The sequence below is a fragment of the Notothenia coriiceps genome, unplaced genomic scaffold, assembly GCF_000735185.1.
Source record: "Notothenia coriiceps isolate Sejong01 unplaced genomic scaffold, NC01 NC01_scaffold00036400, whole genome shotgun sequence".
In the NCBI taxonomy this organism is placed as follows: Eukaryota; Metazoa; Chordata; class Actinopteri; order Perciformes; family Nototheniidae; genus Notothenia; species Notothenia coriiceps.
The window spans coordinates 22,839-30,607 of NW_011369101.1; the positions used below are offsets into that span (position 1 = coordinate 22,839).

General features: G+C 41.1%; 1 long non-coding RNA gene across 1 annotated transcript in view; it reads left to right on the forward strand.

Annotated features, from left to right (window-relative positions):
* LOC104963754 (uncharacterized) overlaps positions 1-7,769 on the forward strand; it is a 22,217-nt gene that overhangs the window by 11,427 nt on the left and 3,021 nt on the right. Inside the window, exon 2 of the long non-coding RNA XR_800348.1 lies at positions 1,931-1,933. This is a non-coding gene — a long non-coding RNA (uncharacterized lncRNA). The remainder of the gene's footprint in view (positions 1-1,930; positions 1,934-7,769) is intronic.

The following is a 7,769-nucleotide window of genomic DNA, read 5'->3' on the forward strand; positions in this document are numbered from 1 at the left end:
CCCCTCTGCCTATCTGTGCCTCTCACTCGCTCTCTTGTTTACCCCACTGCTATGCCCTTTCACTCCCCTGTCTTTCCCTTTGCTCTCCCCTGTCTTTCCCTTCCCTCCCTTAATCTGAGAGAGAGAGAGAGAGGCTGCAGATTGAATCAATGATTGAGAGAGTGGAGGAGAGTGGGGGAGCCGGTGAGATTCAGGGGAGAGTGTTGGTTGGTCATTGCTCGGAGCATTAGTGTCAGCTCAGATTTGTTTAGGAGGAGCCGTGCAGTCAGAGCAGAGCTGCAGACAGCATCAGAAGCTCTTACGGTTCATGTCATTACCCAGGCACTCTCCATGCCTCCACCAGCTCTCATCATGCATGGGCATGTGTGGCGTTTGTTTGAAAAGGATAAAACACATCCTGGAATGTTTGAAGTAACTAAGTACATTTACTAAGGTACTGTTCTTTAAGTTTTTTCTTTTTTTTTCTTTGACCATTAACAACACTAGAAACTCTGAAATGATAGGTATATTAGCAGTGGTGTAAAGTAACTAAGTACATTTACTCAAAATGTAATTTTTTTTTCTTTGACCATTAACAACACTAGAAACTCTGAAATGATAGGTATATTAGCAGTGGTGTAAAGTAACTAAGTACATTTACTCAAGTACTGTACAGTACTAAAATACAATTTTGAAGGACTTGTACTTTACTTGAATATGTGGTATTTCTGTACTTCTTCCACCACGGCTAGAATGTAGATATGACCATCAACAAATCAGCTGATGATGCCTATTTTAGTAGAAAAATACACTTGTTTAATCAAAGTGTGAGTGGCACCGGAGGATGCACTCAGTGCTGCAGCCTCTGTGGGCAGGATCAGTCAGACAGTCATTACTGGAGATAATAAATTATTCATACGACTTCCACAAATGCCATAACTTCTTTGTTATTCATCATGCAATGTGGCTTTGCTACGGGGATACATACTTTTCTTTTTGAATTGTCTAACATTTGTAATTGAGGTTTTATTCAAATCACTTTTCCATGCTATTTAGTCATGTGCAAACATTCTACTATGCGTACAAACACATTCACTACTGGAGTATTTTATTCTTCCCTCTTTGCTTCTCTTTTGTTCTCCCTTTTTGCCAAATCCTCTCAAACCCTTCCTTCCTCACACACTCCCCTAACAGAGGACAGTACTCAGTTGCTCATCTCCACAGATGCCTCTTTCAGCACAGTCACCAATGGTATGTGAGCATACAGTTGTCTGCCTGCCCCACTCCTCCCCAGCCAATGAATGGACCCCAGCACACAGTGCAGTGAGAGTGACCTATGATGGACTCATACATATGTCTCTCAGTCTCTTGACCCAGTATATGAAGATGTGTGTACCTTTATTCATCTTCCCTTTAGTATTGTTTCTTTGTGGTTTTCCAAAAGTGTGTCTGTCAGAAATATGAACTGTTGGTGACTCCTTACATGTGAACACTTCACTTTTCATACATATGTCCCTCCATTCCCTTTAAATGTACCTTTCTCTAAATCAACCTCCCTTTCTCACAGGAAAACAACCTGATGGAGCTGTGGAGAACAATCAGAACAAAGGTGTGTGTGTGTGTGTGTGTGTGTGTGTGTGTGTGTGTGTGTGTGTGTGTGTGTGTGTGTGTGTGTGTGTGTGTGTGTGTGTGTGTGTGTGAACGCTGAATTCAAACATGGGATGATCTTATTTCATCTGCAGGAAGAGATGAAAAAAAGTGTGTAAGTGTATTTTTCTGTGTGTTTCAGCCAAGAAGCAGGATGGGGGTGTTGCCATGGAGATGCAACCCCTGAAGAGTGCAGAGGGAGGGGAGGTGGAAGACAGAGAGAAGAAGAAGACCAGCGTTCCAAAGAAGGAGAAGAGTGTGTTGCAGGGCAAGCTCACCAAGCTCGCTGTTCAAATTGGCAAAGCAGGTAAAGAAGCGTCTTTCCGGACCTCATCAGGTTTCAGCAGGCGTAGGGAACGCTCTACTTCATGAACACAGTCCATTCTGTAGCTGTCCCGCAGAGCTCCTGGTGCAATGACGCAGAGAAGGCAAAGACATTGTTTATTCTTAAACTTGATGCCAATATATTTTTGCTATTTGTTTTTAAACTATCTTGCAAACATTTTGCAAAACCTTAACTTCTATATGCACCAAGCTTTGCTGTTTCATTGTTATCCACAGCATTTTCTGAAGGTCCTTCCTGAGGGCAGAGTTTTTACAAAAAACATGGCAATCCCTTAATTACCAAAAAGATATTTAGTAGTTCACTGTATTTTCGGACTTGTAAACTGATATAAAAAGATTATGAAGACACACTCATTAATCTTATTTGACTCTAATATGTCCACAAATCGAACAAGAATTTTAAACCTGGCTTTATCCAATGTACCGGTACATGTTCTGTTCTGAACATGATATATGCACATATTAAATAAGAAATTACCTCATTAACATATTTAAACATTAAACAATGTTTAGATTCATACTTAGAGTGATATGTTATAAAATGTGTGTAAAAGATGATATTCTCAAGTGCTGTGCTGGAATGTGATCACACAGATTATTGTTAAACACGGCTTTGAATCTCCCCACAGGTTTGGTGATGTCGGCCATCACCGTCATCATCCTGGTGCTGTACTTCGTCATCAACACGTTTGTTGTTGAAGGTCTGTGTAGAACAACTTCTCCAAATGCACCCCTCTCACGTCTTCCACTGTGCTGAGTATAATTACAGTTGTTATTTTGCCACAATAATTATTCATGGTGTGCGTCGCAGGTCAATCCTGGTTGGCAGAGTGTACTCCGCTGTACGTGCAGTACTTCGTCAAGTTCTTCATCATCGGTGTCACCGTGCTGGTGGTGGCTGTCCCAGAAGGCTTACCTCTGGCTGTGACCATCTCTCTGGCTTACTCTGTCAAGGTACACACACACACCTGCTTGATGGGGAAAAGAAAATGTGCATGTTATCTTAGATTCATTAAATTAACAATTTCACACTCTACTGATAGCATTTTCAATCATTTTAAACCCAATTATATTATACTTAAATGATGATAACAACAGACTTCAAGCTAAACCTTCTCATTCACAAATGATATTCAAAAACAGAAGGAGCCTGAATTTATATTTCAAATAAAAAGATGAGGCTATTTATCATGCCGAATATATTTAAATATGCCAATGCCAAAACAAATGATATATATGTTGCCAATTCTGATATGAAAAGCATAGTGTAGTGATGTGTGGAGGCAGATCAGGGTTTTTAATACATGCACCTACCTGACATGCTTTATCTGCACTGTCCAAATGTACAAGATCTGCTTAAAACAAGCTTAATAACCCCATCTCATTTATGAATGCAGCTTCATATAAGAAAGAGCGTGTTATTTTCACTCTACCTGTTGGACTTCTTGCCTCTAACGTCAAAAGGGGCTCTTTGATTGGTAGATATGAAATGATTGATGGATGCCAGACAGATGCCGAACTTTACATCAAGATCTAATTCAAGCGGTGGTGGATATTACACAATTGATTGAGAAGTACTTCAGTGCTTTTTTTGTCAAACTTGTACTTTACATGAGTATTTTCATTGTATTCTACATATAGTACCACTACATTTCAGAGGGAGATATTGTTATTTAAAAAAAGGACTGTATCTGCCCTTGAACTTTTCACACTTAATTTACCCTGCCCTTTCTGCCTTTGTTCTTCTGCCCCCCCCTCTCTATCCATCACCCCCCCGCCCCCGGCTCCCTATCACCCTCTCACGTGTAGAAAATGATGAAGGACAACAACCTTGTCCGTCACCTGGATGCGTGTGAGACCATGGGGAACGCCACGGCCATCTGCTCCGACAAGACGGGGACCCTCACCACCAACCGCATGACGGTGGTGCAGACCCACATCGGTGAGTGAAACCGACAATTTGGGAATGCTTTTATTTGACAAAATGCGGTCTCGTTTTTGTCCTCAAAATAAATATGTTTTCATAGGTTTTAGGAACATAACATGGCCTATACTTAGTTTAAACAATGAGGTTTTTAGGTTTTTAGGCTAAGTGAACTAAACTCACCTAATACAATCAGGTGTAATCTGTGGACATACTAATTTTTTTTTGTTAGTGTAACTAATTAACAAAATGGGTTCTAATGGGTTCCTTGCTCTGAATAAACTGGAAACCACTGGTCATGTTTAAATCCAGTGTTTGACACATCTTTCCTGACATACAGCTGACGGACTGGAGCAGGGGGCGAGTCACTTTCTTGTGATGTCTTTTGTTCGTACTTGACTAGAATAGTTTTAGCTTGGATAGTTACTTCATGTCTTTAAATACTGACGTTTTGCCTGTGCCAGAACACTCAGTAATATTATGATATCAATTAATATTGTTTAGCAAATTATGCAACATAATTTACATAATTATTAATACATTATTATAAATGAGCATTTATATCATTGATACATTACTATTGTGTTTAATTAACTTTTAATTTACAATTGATCAGTGATGATGAAGTGTTGAAGATATGTTGAAGATATCCAAACTTGATGTCGCTATTGTGGGTCAGGCAAAAAAAGAACACAACTCCATGATCTAAATTCTCCCTTTCAAACACAATGCCCTACTTTCAAATGCACATTTTTTTGTATATTAGATATCAATCTGTAATCATCCTGCATAAACTGATACGGCGTCGATGACATCAGGTTGCTCTTTTATATTTCTGTCAGTAATAAACTTTTCTTGTATACCAAGAACTCAAGACTCAAACCAATAGAGCTAAACTTCATTCCAATAGTAGAAAAGCTGTTTATCTGTAGCTAGCTATTTCCATGTTCATCTCACAAATGAGATGTTTGAACATGTACTAATCTCATCAATATCACGGGCTCTTCATATGATCTGATGTGTGACAGAGGAGCAGGCAGCAGCAGATGGGGATTCTTGTAGGCTGACTGTGCAGATTATACTTGATTTGTATTAAAGCTAGTTTGCTGTTTCCCAGGTGACGTTCACCATCGTTTAGTCCCGGACCCCGGTCAGATCAACGCCCGGACGCTGGATCTGTTAGTCAATGCTATCGCTATCAACAGCGCCTACACCTCCAAGATCCTAGTGAGTCACGCACACACAGACACACTGTTCTGGCTTTGTTATTCTCTTCAGGAGGCCTTGGTGCGTTTCCCTGCTTTATCTTAACTTCATCCTTTTCTTCTTCCTCTTGCCTCCCACATCTCCTTTCCTGACCTTCTCACTGCCTTAACCTACCACCCCAACTCGCTTCAATCTTACCCTGGATCAGCCGCCTGATGTGGAGGGGGGACTGGCTAAGCAGGTGGGCAACAAGACAGAATGTGGCCTGCTGGGATTTGTTCTGGACCTCCAGCGGGACTATGCCCATGTCAGAGAGCAGATCCCCGAGGAGAGGCTGTACAAGGTGGGCAAACACATCCACATCCACTAGCTTCAGTGAAGGTGTTATATACTGATATCTGATTTACATCCTGTAATCCATACATCCGCATATGTCCAAAAGTTGGTGATTAAATCAACTAAAGGCAATAGATACCCAGTGGTGGAAAGTAACTTAGTAAATGTTTGGCTCTAAAATTACTGGCTACTAGTTGCATGGATTTCACAGTAATTTACTGTAAGTATTTCACAGTAATTTACTGTAAATATTTCACAGTAATTTACTATATATATTTTACAGTAAATTAGAATAAAAGTACAACTAAATACTGTGACTTTACAGTTGCCATGCCCATGGAATTACTGTGATATAGCAGTACAGAGCTGTGGTAGTATGGTACCTTGCTGTACATAAATTACAGTAATTACCTGTATTTTCACATTATTACTGTAGAAGTAATGCAACACAGTAGCCAGTAATTTACTGTAAATATACAAATGTAAATAATACGATAATATATTCTAAATTTGACTAGTTAACTGGGATTTTACCATAACTACACAATTCAATCAGCTCAATCAACAGTACATTTATTTACAGTACAAGTACATTTCACAGTGTCTTGGACATGTTGTTACGGCTCCAACCTCTACTCCATGGTAGTGGCTCTTGCTGAGACCCGCAACATGAAATAAAACATGCAATAACCGGTACTTGGTAACGAGCATTTATTGATAATCAGCCGTTTGCTCACAAAAGCGAAACGGGAAACAAAAAGAGGTCTGGAGGACTGGCCAAAAGGAACAAACAGAAGGAGGGAACCCGAGCCAGCCACACCACGGACCGTAGGACCCAGAGCTCCCCCCCCAACCAGAAATCAAATATAAACCCTATGGGAAACAAAATAAAGCCGCAAAAACTGGACTACCAGGTGCTCCAGGCTAAACATAAACAAATCTGCAAAAATATGGCCTACAGCTCAAAATGGCAAAGAGGTATTCTAAGGAGAGTGTCTCCCGGCGTTAGGATAGGCGAGACATCCTTCTCCTCCAGCTTCTCTTTATATATACACGGCTGAGTGGAATTAGGAACACCTGGGCAGAGGCGGAGCCAGGGGCAGACCAGGGCCCTTTCTCATTTCTCTAACTCCCCTCCTCGACTCCCCTCCTTCACTCCTATCCTCGAGACTTAGTCCCGCCCACAGGAGATGCGAGCGGAGGAGCCGAGGAGGGGAGCCGAGGAGAGAGGAGGGGAAGCAGCANCACCTGGGCAGAGGCGGAGCCAGGGACAGACTGGGTGCACCTGTAGCAGGGAGACAAAGAAAACAAGGAGGGGAGCACGTAACACATGTCTACACAGACATCCACTCGAAGGCAACCATTTTTCTGAAGAATGTGCTGACATGGGGGTTTAAATTGCCATGCCTCTTTTTGGATTCGAGCCCTTCTCAGGGTTAATGCCCATGGAGCACCTGAAAACAATAAGCCAAGACAACAATTTCAATTTTACATAGATGTATATGTTTCCTCATTTATTTTAAGGCACATGCAGCGGTGCCCCTTTCAATTTAAGTAAAACCTGCACCAAAGAAAAAAATTAGTATTTAAAGCCAAGCAAGAGCGATAAAAGCAAGAAAATCACTTGATTTATTGTGTTATCACAGAGGATGGTCTGAATACAGTATTTTACTATGAAATAATACAGTAACATGTTGTGAAATCCTGGTAATAATTTATCTTGTACATTCACAGTAATTAACTGTGCCTGTATTGATTTCACTGTGAAATTCAAAATTACATTACATTATATTGTGAACATTACAGGTAAAGACTGTAAAGTGGTAAAACAGTAATTTATTGTAAAATATTACAGCTAAATATTTTGAAATCATGGTAATATTTTACAGTGTAACCATTAGCCAATAACCAACCAAGGTAACACCCCCCCCCCCGTATTCGCGTACGCGACGGTCCACCACTAGTCATCGTTGAAGATCGGGGTATGGAGTCGAAAGTCAAGGTGGGAGAGAATATCTAGTGGTGTACTCATGTTGTATCGGTTGTCCTGATGGTCGGTCTCCTCGGAGTCGCAGACGACGGCCGACTGCGTGCGTGGAGTTTCACTTCTGTCTCAGGTTACCTCTCATTAGCCAGGTGTCTTGACGAAGAGACCCTGTTCTCGTTTCAAATGAGTTTCCGGGGAGACGGAGCAGGAGACCCTGTTATCACGGACGGTATTTCTGTTGCCTTAGGTAGAAGAAGGACGAGACAACCTCACAGAAAACGCTTTTTCTTGAAGAGAAGTCTGTCAATAAAACAAGACGATAACCGACACCAGTTGTCACCATGG